Here is a 14,477-nt window from a genome sequence, read left to right as displayed (position 1 = left end):
AAATGCAGAAGAATCTGAACAGAAAGGAAAATACTTCCTTTAACACAATAAAACGGAAACCGCTGACATTACTTGAAACAACTAGGCAGTGAAAAGGCAGGGCAAAGATGCAGAAAAATCTGGAACACACAGCTCTTCCCTGACCGACAGGGCAATGGGTTTCCCTGTTTTGCTCTTTATTTAACCTATGTAAAGAATGATGAGAGAAATTAGTAAAGATGCTGCTGACACCCCTTGGCTGCTTTTTGGTCTTTTACTCACGATGGGAGGGCACAAAGTGTTACTGAGGCATTGAGGAGACTGGTTAATTGGCTCATGCAGAGCCTGGAGTCTGCTAGCTCTTGGGGCAGCTCTAGGTAAGCCTTCTGCTGCCTGCTTGGGGTGTCTGGAGGTCACTGAAATACCACTGAGTGATGAATAAGATGTTACAAGGTGAGGGTGCAACCAAAAGGACCAAGACTGTTTCCCATAGCCTGCTGTGCTGGTGTTTTAGTTGCGAAGTCGGTGTCCCGCTGGAGTTCAGGAGCTCCATAACCTCAGGATTGCTTTCCTCTGCGTGCAGAAAGGCTGGATGCTATTTCTCATGGAGTGGAGCTTTGTCTTCTATGTTTTTGGCTGCTATGAAGCCATCTGGAGGTGTCAGCTTGCACATGCTTGCTTGCCAAGCTGTGTTTCATGCAGAGACCAGGTAACACCTGCGAACCATTGTCTGTACAAACTATCAAGTGTTTTGCAGGTGGCACTTGAAGTGTTGATGTTCACCTGCGATGGGCTAAATGGTTTGTGTCATGCCTGCCCCGGGAGCTTGTCTTTCCAGGTTACACAACAGCATACGCTGACTTTCAAATCCTCTGAGCTTGGCACCTTTGACTCTTTGGGAGGAGACTGACAGCCAGAGCTCCTTAACAATTGTCCAAAGAAATGAATTCCGAATCTGGCAGGGTTTGCTGGAGACCAGAGATCCTACAGTACAAACTGTAGGAAGAAATGAGAAAGTTACCTTATTCTCTCGATTTGTAATTTAAGGGTGACACTGCGGTCTTAAGTAGACAAAAGATTGCTGAGACTACATGTGAGAATGATGGGGGGGTGTGCACATGTGGGTGAGTGTTTTGAGTGATCTCTATTTCATTTCTTAGCTATTTTTATACTTCCATGTGTATAGCATAAGTGACGTGCTTTTGGATGGGCCAAAGGAGAAGGGCAACAGAAAACCACGGGATTTAGAATACACATTACAAGAAAGTAACAGCACAATGCTTCAGTCTCTGTAGTAATAGAAAATTTGCCTTGTGTTTTGGTACAATATAGGAGGCTTTATGAGTCTCTTGAGAGAGCAGAGCCTTTCTACTAAAGATAGAACAATGGAAATTTTATGGTATTGGTATACACCTAAGGAAAAATGGCTGGGAAAATAATTGTAAGAGGATGTGAAAAAAATCTTAGCTCTAGCATTTCTGTAGTAATTTGAATCAGTCTCTCAAATGTTCTCATGGAACAACTGTCTTCTGTGTATGTTCGTGCATTCTTGGTGGAAGTTGAAATAACTGTTATCACTTTCTAAATTTTCATAATACTCTGCTTATCAGATAGTGTACAGTTTGGCTTGTGTTTAACTGGTTGTACACAAAATATGGCTTCTAGACTTGATCTTGCAAAGACTGCAGACTTGAGTAAAACTAAGATCACACAGGGAGTTTGAATTACTTTTGTTCACAACTGTTCTGGTCATCAGTTGATCCACAATAATTATGCATGTCCTGCTCTCATCAGATAGAACTGTGTGTTATATGTGTCATATTGGCCACATTTTGATCTCATCCTTAGTTTGATGGAGAAGGCACTGCCCTAGAAAGTGGGAGATGTTGGGGAAGAGAAACTGGATCGCCTGCTCTTTGCTGTCACATAAAAAAATAGGAGTCTTTGAAATGTTGCTGTTGACTTCCTGTGTCTTCAAGTCAGTATGCCTGTTTGATGTGGTTTATAGTGAAATCAAAGCTATCCATGTCTCTGAATATGTTGTCTGGATTGAGCTCCTCAGAGGACTTCAATGCAGAGGCTTCAAACTGCTTTAGTTTTGAAGGTGCACATCGGCATGCTCACGTTGCCCAGCAGCATGTTGGGGCTATAGCACAGCCTAGGTGTTCTGAATTTCATGCAAGATATACTTCTAAATATCCAAGTGCTTGTTCGAGATCTTGCCCCTATATTTGCAGTCTGTATAGGGTGGCTATGAAACAACTATGTTGAACAACTACTGTTGTTCAAATGCAGTCAGCCTAGTAATTTCTCTTAGGAAAAAAAGGAAGTATTTTAATTATATTTAATATTAGTCCTGCATAGACACAAATGCCAGCATGATTTATTTCGTTTAGCGGTATATTCCTCTCAACTGAATTATGTGTAATTGTGTAGACATGGTCACTTTAAATATTTTATGGGCTTGTATAATGTAAGACAGAGTGCAGCCTGTAGGGCCAGCAAGAAATATTACTGTATAACTTTTATTTAATTTTATTTCAGCAGTTTAATAATTCATTTTAACTGGATTTGAACATCAGAACGAGCTCATGGCTAGAGTGTAACCTGCTGCTGTAGTTCTTGAATAGACAAGTCAGAGGAGTGAAGAGTCTTGAATAGCCAGCAGATGTGAGCTACGCGTGTGTTCAGGTTGTCATCTAATAGGAAATATCTCACTTGTTTGCTGCTTCAGAGGCAAACTGTGTTAAAGGTTTGAGCTGGCTTAGAAGCTTTCTGTCAAGGTTAGGGTTATGTCTTGTAGAAAATACAGACTTGCCAAAATAAAAAGCATTTTAATGAAATAGGAAGAGTTCCTTTGGAGACCTGTCTTGTTTGCTGCTAATTTACCTGTAGTCAGGATTTTGCTCCTGGAAGTCCTGGGGTAAGGGGAGAGAACTAAATAATTGCATCACCTTCTTGGGCAGTATGGTACACTGGACACAGTCACGCCCTCCATGAATCTTTCAAAGATGAAATGTGGCAGTTGGATCTGTGCTGTTGTCACCCTTGGCATCCCTGAGATGTCATAGGATGGTCTTCCACCAGCTGGGACAATTTTGGACCTCACTCAATTTGGACAGGATAAAACCTTACGTGTTTTCTGTCTTGTTTTTGAAAGGAGGCAGGAGGGATCAGCAACATGGTCTGCTTCCTGCTCCTGCTTATGGCAAAGTATGTGAAGTTCTTACTTATAGGCAAAGCTACTGTTTTGCCACGGACACTGGATGCAGCTGAGCCCAATGGGTGTTACTGTAAGTGGTAAAATGCCTAGTGTAAAAAGGGAGGAATTGTTCCGTATGTGGTAGCAGTTGTGTTTCAGACCATCTTCTTGTAAGGCTGTGAGGCCTGATTCAGTGAAGTGCTGAATACTTTTGCAATGCAAAATGTATTAAGGATGCTCAGCACCTTTGCAGGCTGCTGACTTCTAACTAATACAGTATGTGACCCATAGCTCACCTGATTTTCATAGTCATTTGCCTTGTTAAAAAAAAGGTCTGCCATCATTATTGAGAGAATATTTGTATTTATTTGCAGGATGAGTATCATTTAAGTCAGATGTCATCCTTTTCAGGTTTTGCCACTGGTCACATCATAGATGGATTTGAATATGACTTATTTCAGTGAGGTAATTAACACTGCCAGCTTTAAATGCAGCGTCCACAACTGCTTCTCATTTTTGGCTAATACAGTACAAAATCTGTCACTAACGTGCTTTTCATCTGGAATCGTCCACCCGAGGATGTCTGATCTCTTTTGATTTTATCTGCTTAAAAATGTTTAGTTGCTCAGATAAATGGCTAGAGCTTGAAGTATAAAGCACTGTGTAAATAAAACAGTTGTCCATCCAAGGAGTCTCTGCAGGAACCATGTAAATAGATTACAGTCAGGGTTATTGGGAATCTCATCTGTATCTCTGCTTAAGCTCTCTGGTGTCTTTTTTTTGTTTGTTTGTTTTTTCTCTTTTTCTTTCAGGGTTGTGTGTAACATAGTAGCCTTTTGAGGCTGATGCAGAACAAGAGCATCTTACCTGATATCTGCTCTGTTAACAAAATCGTGTTACTGTGGATGACCAGGATGTAACTGAATAGATCCAAGGCTTTGCATCTTGCTTTAATAAAGCAAGAGTTGATCAAAACTGTGACATTTTCAAACAAATTAAATACTTTATAGCCTACTTGAGTTCAAAAATCTGTACTCGTGGGTCTTTGGTTATTTGTGGAGTCTTTCCTAGAGGGGTAAAATGGATCATAATGTGATACAATGCAGCCTAACGCTTTTTGCTTTACTCAGTAAATGTCCAGATTTTGTATCATTTGCTTTCATTTGTCTGAAATTATCAAAACTGCCTCTCAAGAACTGAGATGCAATAGCTCCAGAGGAACTGTAGTTAGATAAAGGCAGGGAGATAAATGTGCAGAAACGAGCATGAGTTCCTGCAGATCAGGTTCCCCGCCTCTGAGCATGCTGTACCAGGGTAGCCTTTGCTTCCCACGACTCTGCGTCCCCATATGCTTCAGCCTCGGTGCCCAATAGTCCAGCTGGATAACATCCCTGTGGGGAGGCACTTGTATCCTCCTCCAGCAGATTCCCTGCTGGCAGCAACTCTTCTGGAGATCAGGGTCTCCATTCTGGCAGGGAGAGGTTGGTAACCATCTCCCAGCCCTTCGGGTTTCTACCTAATACTTGCCAAGAGACATCTTGTGTCTTCAGTACGGTCTGGCAGGTTTCCCTTCACCCTCCCCTTCCTCCTGCCCCATCCTTGCAGGCACTGTTAAGCCGTTTTACCTCTGCATCTTGCCTTGGTCTACCTGCAATGTAGCAATGCTGCTGGTGTGTATGGCCATGTACGAGTGGTTTCTTTTCCAGTAAATTGAACTCCCCTTCTCCTCATACCAGCTGCCAAAAGATGACAGCTACTGTGGACATGTAAAATCCAAAAAAGGTACTGATACATTTTTTTTTTAGGTGTAGGCCCTTCAGATTAGAGTCAAACAAATTGTTGATGTTTTGGTTTGTGGACTGATGAGAAAGATTGGAGGGAAAGAAGGCAGATAGGGGAACTGGATGGATACGAGTGGATTTTGGGCAGTTTCCAACTAAGAAACAGTAATTTTAAGAAGTTTTGAAGGGTTAAACAAAATGTTTTGCATAGCTGAAATTATTTTTTTTTAGTTTGGGGTTGATTTTTAAACAAATCTAGGTAGACCTCTGAATTGTTGCCATTTCAAATCAAAAGTCAATTAAAATCTCAAATCTAAATTTTGAATATTTTTGGTTAATTTTAATAGGGATTTCTCACTGAAAAAGTTTGTCTGAAAAAATATCACCTACTACTTATGATGCTAGACAGCACATTTTATGAGACATTCATGTTTTGACAAAGGAAGCTCTGTCATACAATTTGGTTTCGCATATTTTTATACTAACATTTAAATGTTGGGCTTGAACTACTAAGCTGTAAGAAAATATGTTTATAATCTCCTTACAGTCACATATTCTTGCATGCTGAAAAAGTTGGTTAGAGTAATTTGTAACTCTTCCAGATAATTTTAAAGCATGCATGTTTTAGAAGAAAAAAGGAACTGCAAACAGGAGCTCAGAAAGCAGCTTTTCATGTGATCATACGAAAGGCGACTGCAGAGCTTCCAGTGAAGCTTGCCAGTGAACTGAATGTTGCTGTTGGAAGGATCCCACACTTGGATTTGAACATGTTGGCCAACCGTGTTGTATAGGTGGCCAAAAGAATGAATTCTACTTTTAGAGAAAACACCTGTCCCTGCTGCCTCCGGTCCTGTGCCGTGGATTCCTCTTGGCAGCAGAAAGAGATAGAGCAAGTGTGCTCTATTTTGAAAAGTATTTTTGGCACTGCAATAGTCTATTCTTGCCTTCCAGATGTACCTCTTAAAATATTTTTTTCTTACAGTCTCTCCATGAAGTCTGTGCATGCATCTCCCATGTGACTTCCAATATTTTCAACCTTGGACCAAATTCTGGCCGAGGGCAGAGGGAGTTTTGCTAGAGCAATGTTTGGGCGACGGAGTCGCTGAGCGAAGCACCGGTTTTACTTGGAAGCTATATCTGCTGTAGGTTAGGTAAGGTAGAAACTTCATATTGGGGCTGTATTCTTGCATGAGATTGCATTGCTGTGCTTTTACATTTGGCTCTTGAAAAGCGGGAAATGTCATGCATGCATTGAAATTCGTGTTGCACTGAGAGTGCTGACGGACACCTGGACAGACAGCTTGGTTCCTGAGTGGGCAGGGTTTTGTGCTGAAACCTCTCCTTTTTGAAACAGGATTTAGGAAGTTGTATGCATTTATTTCTTTAGAGCACTCTTCTATAGAAGAGCGAGTCGTTTGAACCATGCTGTTTGTTTATGATACAGTAAGTAGCTGGCAAGTTTTGTGATTGTTTGAGCTGGACTCTTTTAATAACCATGTTTCTGATAGGAATACTCAATGTTTCAGAAGAAAACTGTCAACAAGCTTGTTTTAAATCCTTTGAGCAAATGTTTGTGACAGTCACCTTACCTCCAAGATTCACAGAACATAAATATGAATGTAGCCAAAGCAAATAATTTATTTAAGCAAATACTCATAGGAAAATGAGCTGATATATTTGCATGGGGCTAAAACTTTCTTCATCACAGAGGTTGACCGAAGAAGTTAAGACTCTAGCTGGAGCTGTCAAGGAAAGACTTAGGTCAAGCGAGCTTGCTTACTTTTGTTCTTTCTTTTCCAAGCCTAAAGTTAAGATCTTAAATTCCTTCCCTTTGCGTATGAGTGCTAGGAGGAATGTAATTACCTAAGTGATAAGAATGTTGATTAATGCTGCCTAGACTGTTGATAACACCTATTTTAAAAGGTGAAAGCTCTTCTATTTGTATGCTCCCATGTATTATAATGGAACATGTCAAGAATTCGGCATTTTCCTCATGACTCCTGGTGTGTTGAGTCATCACACAAGCCTCTATTTGCTCTTTGTTATTCATTTATTTCATTACCTTATTTAAAATGACTTGGAAGAAAGGGTATTGAAAGCCTCTAGCTTTTTTTATTCAGTATGTTCTTTTTTCCCCTAAAAAAAAATATTTCTATTTACTAAGCAGTGAGCATCCGCACAGTGCCAGAGCCGAGCTGGAAATAGAACAGTGACTTCACCAGCTAGTTTTATAATGGAAAAACTGCAGTTAGCATATATTTTGCAATGCATGTAGTTGATAAAGCAGTGTGAACAGCTTTGCAGTGACTGAAACTTCTTAATTATATCAACACGAAGAGTGAGCCAGTATTTAGATGTGGAGTCAATTCTTTGTTGCTTTCTTCCTGGAAGTCTCAAGGCCATAAGAATTTAACAGTCTGTGAATAAATAACTGCTATTTAGCTCATCAGTGATGGTGTTGCAATTCTTATTGCCTCTGAACTTGCTTAAAGCTTCTAGATTTAATAGGAAAACTGCAACTGCAACTACATAATTGTCTGGATAACTATTATTGCTTGTAATAACATTACTCACAGTTTAATACTCACAGTATAATAGAGTATACTTGATTTGGGGGCAGAGCAATGATATATAAAAGCACCCTCTTCGGTTAAATTCTAGGAGACAGCAAATTTTTAGAAGGTTGGAGGGAGCTATTACATAAGGACAAATATTTACCTAATGTAATCAAACTCCTCTTTAAATCAGAACAATAGTGGGAGTGCAGTTACTATGGTTCTGTGTAATTTTGTGCTATATTTGGCAAAATTTGGCAGGACTAAAGCCCCAGCTGATCATCTGATTTTGAAAGGGAAGAGAAGAATATGGCAGGTTTGCATTCCCGATCTGTCCTCAAGATGATGGCACAGGCTCCCTTGCTAACCCTGAGCAAGGAAAAATAATCCTAAGAAATATTTATCAAAAAGCACCTTGCAGCACTGCAGAGCTGAGATGGTGAGTGAGATTTTGAAAGATGCTGTCTTTGGATGCCTTCCCTCTCCTCTCCTGTGCCTTGCACAGTTGGTTTAAAAGGACATGTGCCTCAGCCTCCATCCTGATCTCCCCACACCCTTGGCCCAGGACCCTATTTCAGCCCAGCCAGGGGCCACCAGTGTCTGCCCCACCAACGCTGTAGGATGTCGGTCTCCTGTTCTGCCACCACCCTGCCCAGCCATGGGGTCCCAGTGAGCCGGCCTTGATCTACTTGTGATCTGCCGAAGTACTTCTTACTGTAAGCTGAATGAAGCTGATGGATAAAGCATTCTCTGGGCCATGCCCTTGAAATACTGATTTACTGTCTGCTGGTATGCACTGGAGAAGGAAGGTCCTATTCCCCTGAGCTTTTCTGGGATGCAGAATTGTGTCAAGTGATGGGCAGGTGGAGACATTGAAACAGGGGCAAATTTGACTGTGTGTTTTTATGGGGGTTTTTTGTTTGTTTTTTTTGAATTGATCTCTTGCAGTTGGGCTGAATGCGAGTTCTGCATATTGCTTAGGACTTTGAACATCAGACTGCAATAATTAGTAAGAGATAATTAGCACAATCACAGTAAATCATCTAACAGCTTGAGCCATCTGATGTGACACAGAGTCTTTGCATACTTCATACGTAACCTTTCAGAGAGCATTTCGTGCTTCAGCAATGCAAAAAATAGAAGTGCGGGAGTGAAAACAATATCTTTTCTTGACAACGGATGATACACAGTTTTCCTTGTCTTTCACCTATTTCTTTGTCATATCCCATTTCCACTTGCATTAGAAAGATACTGAAGACATGGGCAGCTTGGAGAGTGCCAGGAGTGCCCATATGGGCATTATATATGGAACGGACAGTACATCATTGTTTATATGACTGGTACTCTGATAGACTAAATACTGCAGTTGGCAGACAGGAGGAGTAAAAGTATATGGTAAAAGGAAGCACTGTATAAGATGAAGCTGAGAATATGATTATTTTCGTAGGTGGCATCAAATCTTTGAAATACCTGATCTTTTGCATTTTTATGTTGAAAAGAGCATACCTAATTTACCACTCAAATAGAAAAGTTAGATACTGTTCATGCAGTGAACAAAAATGGCATTTATATGTAGCATTTGATAAAATTACAAAAGGTGAAATCGCTTGTTCTTTAAAAGTAGTCATGGCTTTAACTGAATTTTTTTTTTTGTTTTCAACTGATCTTGCCTTTTCTGTCATTTTATTGTGGGAGTATTTTAACCTCACCTTTAAAATACTTAAACTTATCTGTATTGAAAATAAAAGCAGAAGTACTGAAATATTGAGAATATATGCAACAGTCACCATAATGCATTCAGACATCTAATTTTTATTTGTTCCTAAGCAATTATGTCAATCTTTTTTAATGAGCAGTGCTCCTTGTGGTTTATTGTGCCGGATAGGCTGGACAGAAGTAATCACAGTGTCACTGGTCCAGTTTAGTGGTTTTCAAGCTGAGCAGAAGTTGAGCCATAGAGACGTGTGGTGGAGAAGCATAAAATACTGTCTTTTGGGGGGTGCAGATCATGCTTTTGTTGTTGATACTTGTATTATTCAGAGTAGGTAGGATGCTTTATCTTCTGAAAAAGGAAGTCATGCACAGAACAGTCTGAAAACTGATGATCGATCAAACTAAACATTGAATACAGAGCCAGGACCTTTCATCAGTAAACTTGGCCTGGCAGCATGCCTAGATGAAGTTGCTAACTGTTCTGTGTTGTAGTTCTGCATTTTTATTTTGGGGTAATCGCATTTATCTAGGTTCTTGGGTATAGTTGGAATTAGTTCATGTTTCTCTAGCACCTCAAGGATGTAAAATATATCATCAAGATGTTGATTTATTTGGTGATTCAGAGGAAGAACTGACTCTGAACATCCTGAAAGCAAGCTCTGAAGACAAGAAGTTGGGATGTACCTTTAGAAGATATCAGCCAGTCTTGGCACTTGGCCTCTCTTCCCCAATACATGCTGTCCTTCCTCAAGGACATGTGGTCTCTCTTTCTCTGTCTGCTTTCTGCTTCCCCTCCATCCAGCCTGCCTGCTGCCCTTCATTTTTAGTTTGGTTTTTTTTTTCTGTGAAGTTTAATTCTTCTTTGCCTAGGGTAAAGTCTTAACAAGTCGTTGTAAATAGCATTGCCCCTTTACATTTGTAGCAGAATGATTTGCTTGGTTTGCTACTATTTAGCCTGACTGAAACAAGCTTCTGGCATATAATTACATATTCTGGTCATTAAATCCCTGTTAATAATGTACTGTATTAGATGCCATCTGTCTATTCAGAGATACTCCTGTCTGCTGAGTCATAAGTCACTGTGTCAGATGCTGCGGTAGGTCCACGTGTGTGTTACGGATGTCGCATTCGTGCCTTTCTTGGACCTGGGATAAGAGAGGACAGGCCACATCTCATCACTTCTCTTACTCCAGAGAAGTTGTGGGTAAGCAAGTGGATTCTCAGTATGTCACAAGGGAAAGAGCATCCTTGAACAGGCAGGGTTGGGAGAGGGTGAAATTTGTGTCAGTATCTAGAGCGATTTATGCAAGAAATAAGATGAACATCTTTATCATTATCGATTTGGGGAAGACCTTAATGGGGAATGGCAGCAGATTCTTCATTAGCTATTTTTTAAGATGAGATTTCTCTTTCTGAAGAAGGTACTATAGAAGATCCAGGTTTTAAGCAAGGCTCTCCTTGGAGCGATGGGAAAGGAGGTCAGGCCCATGAGCTGAATGTGCCTCACAGGGCACAAACCAGGAGGCTGTCAGGGTCATGCTCAGGAAAAGAGCACGTTTCCCCCACTCTGGTCCACCAAAAAAACCCCTGTTGAGAATCACTTGTTTGTTTGTTTATGACCCATGTTATGCAAAAATTCAGCTTAAATTACCAGAATGGTTGGGTCTGGCTCAGCACTTACAATTTTTCTTAGGATTTGAAGTTTTATGAATGCTGTCCAAAACTCACACCTTGTAGGGACTCTTAAGTAACAAAACCCTGAGCCAGGATCATGTTTGTAAACATAAACTTTACCCTGGACTCCCTCCAGGACTTTTCTCTGTGATTCTCCTCCCTGTGGAAAGCAGGCTTAAAAAGAAGCAGTGCTCTGATAGGAATTCATCTCAGTTGAAGTTTGGGAACCAGTCTGCTCAAGCTGCTAAAAGGAATCAGCAAAATAACTTCATTCAGGCTTCTAAAGCCTTTCCACTGATTTCTCATAAATGCCAGCTTTTTCAGAGACCTGTACTAGAGATTTTGGGTGAATTTCTTACTGATTTATATATCACTTGCCTTTTGTTCCTTTAAAGATAACACTTGTCTTGATATCTAGAAGATGATATTGGACCAGTCAGAGAGAACCTCTTCCAAAAATGTTACCTAAAAATATACAGTGAGATCCAAGAAGAAACCAGACTGAGCAAGCAGAAACATTTCATTTTATCTATCCATAAAGAATCCATTGGGAGATTTTTATTGAAGGACTTGTGCAATAACTTGTGCAGTAAGTGAAGGAGAATGCATCATTTCCCCTGGAAGACAGGCAAATTGAATAAAAGTTATATCTCAAAGGTTAGGACAGCCTGGATAGCTCATCAGCTGGATAACCACGTGATAGACCCGGAGGCAACTTCAGAACTGTCATCTCAGCTATTATCAGTGGAACTAGCCAAGGAGTCAGCTGCTGAAGTTAGCAGGCTACTTTCTACATGGGCATCTGGTTCTTGCAGCAGGCAGTTTAACGCAGCCCATCTGTGCTGCCCATCCCCTTCCATGGTATGCTACCCAGGCAGGTAGTAAAATAGAGGACTCTTCTAGTACATTTCAAAAAGTGGGTGGATTTTAAAATGTAAGTAGTTGCTAGGCTGATGATCAACTCCTGAAGAAAAAAACTTCCCCCTGAGTCATGGAAATGAGCTTAACCGAGTAAACTGCTTGAGTACGACTTTCAGGAATTTTGCATGTTTGTCCACTTAACAAGCTCAGCAAGTGTTGACAGATTCCTTGCGTAAAGAACGAAGGCAAGCATAATGGTGCAAAAAGCAGACATGCCTTGTTCGCCCAATGTGACCTCAGGTGGAGATGCTGCAGGGCACGGGATAACTGTGTGTTCCCTGAGCCACGGTAACTGGCTGGATGCCTGTTCTCAGCCTGTGGTGGACACAAGGTTAAATACCCTCTCTGAAGCATTCAAGAAGATTTAACCGAGCATATTAGCATGCCTATTGCAGCAAGTTTGTTTTGCTTCACGTTTGTGGTGAGGACGGAGTGGATGCCTAGGCAAGTACTGCTCCAGGTGGCAGGTGGTAACTCACTGATGCATAGTAATTCGATTGTGTGTCTGGCCTCCGAGAAAAATTTTCTAAGTTTCTTCTCTTAATGGATAAGACCCTTTTCTAACAGCATAAATAATTCTTCCAGCCTTTGAAAATATGTTTGAGTTAGTTGCAAAAAAAGTGAAATTGAAGGAATGAGATTAATTTCAAGCATGTATTCTATTTACAGGGAGGGGAACCAAAAACCTTTGAGCAAGAGGAAACATGGTCAGCACCTGAAGTTTGGATGCTAATTTCTCTGTACTTGAAAGGACAGTTGTTCTGTAAGGGACAGAAGCAGCGAAGGGGTTTTTGACAGGTTTGGAGCCTCTGTACTTAGACTCCTGTGCTCAGCTCAGCTCATGCTCTCCTTCACCCTTGCATCTCTCCCTTCTTTGTCAGAGGGAGCTTAGTGTCTCCTGCATGCAGGTTAGCGAGGCACTACAAGTGGTGACTGCTGGATGTCTCCTCTTGTAATGGCTAAGGAGTGGTTTATAACTGCCTTTCCATCGAGACAACATTTTGGATCTCTTCTTTGCCTGGGTTTTGGTTTGGATTGAACTTTTACAAACTTAATATTTTTGAAGCATGTTCTCATCTTAAGACATGGTTGAAATTTGCAAAAAATTTCACAGGCAAGTGAAGTAATAGGGGGGTGGATAGCTGGACAGTGAAAGTGTCTAATCTCTTTTTCTCGAGAAACCAAGTTAAAAAAGAAAAAGCTGGTGGTACTTCTGGGAGCCTTGCACTGACTCCTTGGACAGATTTCTGCATTCTTGGATTAGTCAGGATAAACCCCTAGATAATATACAGGAAGAGCAGTGAGTTGTGAAATGCAAAATTTTTCTGCAACAGGCCAATTAGTGTTTTGCTTCTGCATTATTTATAGAAGCTCTGTTGAACTTGGTGGTTATTCTTTCTATAAAACTGTGCTTGTATATGTACACTGCTTTTGTTGCATATTGTGAAGGTCAAATTTAAAACCTGCTCTTAAATGACACTCTGCATATTCTCCGTTCTACTGCTACACGTGTGTATTCATTGTACCGACTTGTTTCTTTGTCAGATCCATCCTTTGGCTTTCTGTATATGAAATTATGTTTAATCAGTTTTATACCAATATCCTGCCTGCAGATAGCTAGGTTTAAAAATAGACTGGCTCAGCTGTGTAAAGATGAGATACCCAAAATTATCCGTGTGGGACAATTGGGATTGCTTTAAATGATGGGACAGTGCCAGCATAGCCTTAACTATGAATCAGAAGAGTGTACTCGGGGGGCTTTAAATCAAGCAGGGCAAATCACTCTTAACTTTGTTAGACTTGCCAGTTATAGGTTTATGATGTAATTTCCCCCCTCTCGCCACAGAGGTGTCTATTCAAGTGCTTTGTGGTCCCTTTCACTGCGTCTTAGTGACACATATACACAAATCTACCCTTTTGCTGTCTCAGGGAGGCTTTGGGCATATTGTCATCTTTTTGCTTTCATGCTGCTTCAAGAGCTGGGTGGGATGACTTGCCTAAGGTCATCCCAAGGAGTCTTGTTGGCACTTGGAATTGAGTATAGGCTTATGAGTCACAATCCAGTGCCATCGCCACGTGGCCTCTTCTGGTGTTATGATGGCTCATCTCTACATAGCTTTTATTTGGCAGTGAGAAGAGGCTTCATAATGGTTTTGATGTATTTATTTCTGTTCTCTGTCTCTTCGTTCTGTAGGACTTCTGTGTCTATGCTGAATCTTGAGTTTTAATGAAGTTAAGAAGCAGTGAGTGATTGGGATGCAGGATGGGAATGATTAGCATTCTTCTGTAACAAAAGCTTGAGTGAAAATGTTGCTTTAAGCTCATTTCCACAGTATTGTTATGCAAAACAATGGAAAGAGCCTGTCCACTTCTGATTTTTGGGATGGGGAACAGTTGTTTCTATTTTGTCTACCAATAGGATAGATCCAGCCCCAGATGTCTAGATTAAAATCTAACCTTTAATCCAAGACATGGTAACAAAAGCCTTGGATTTTAAAGTTGTATTTTAAGAGTTTCCTTCCCCAGAAGCCTTTGTGGTTGGTTTTTTTTTCCTTTTTGTATTACAGATGCTCATTTGTGGGGAAATTTTATAAACATGGCATCTGCTGCCAGTGATTTTGGAAATTGCTGCTAATTGTCGATGGCTTCTTT

At 40.7% G+C, this 14,477-nt stretch overlaps 1 protein-coding gene across 4 annotated transcripts in view; it reads left to right on the top strand.

Annotated features, from left to right (window-relative positions):
* The window catches only part of FGF13 (fibroblast growth factor 13), a 268,386-nt gene that overhangs the window by 63,162 nt on the left and 190,747 nt on the right, over nucleotides 1-14,477 (top strand). The window contains exons 2-3 of one of the 4 annotated variants that reach the window (XM_075053925.1): nucleotides 5,945-6,113; nucleotides 7,779-7,956. The exons of 2 other annotated variants lie outside the window; for them this stretch is intronic. The gene's annotated coding sequence lies outside the window, so the exon portion shown is untranslated. The remainder of the gene's footprint in view (nucleotides 1-5,944; nucleotides 6,114-7,778; nucleotides 7,957-14,477) is intronic. One more of the 4 variants, XM_075053923.1, reaches the window with a different exon arrangement.

Source organism: Buteo buteo, chromosome 22 (genome assembly GCF_964188355.1).
Source record: "Buteo buteo chromosome 22, bButBut1.hap1.1, whole genome shotgun sequence".
Lineage (NCBI taxonomy): Eukaryota > Metazoa > Chordata > Aves > Accipitriformes > Accipitridae > Buteo > Buteo buteo.
This window is presented reverse-complemented; position numbering and strand designations above follow the sequence as displayed.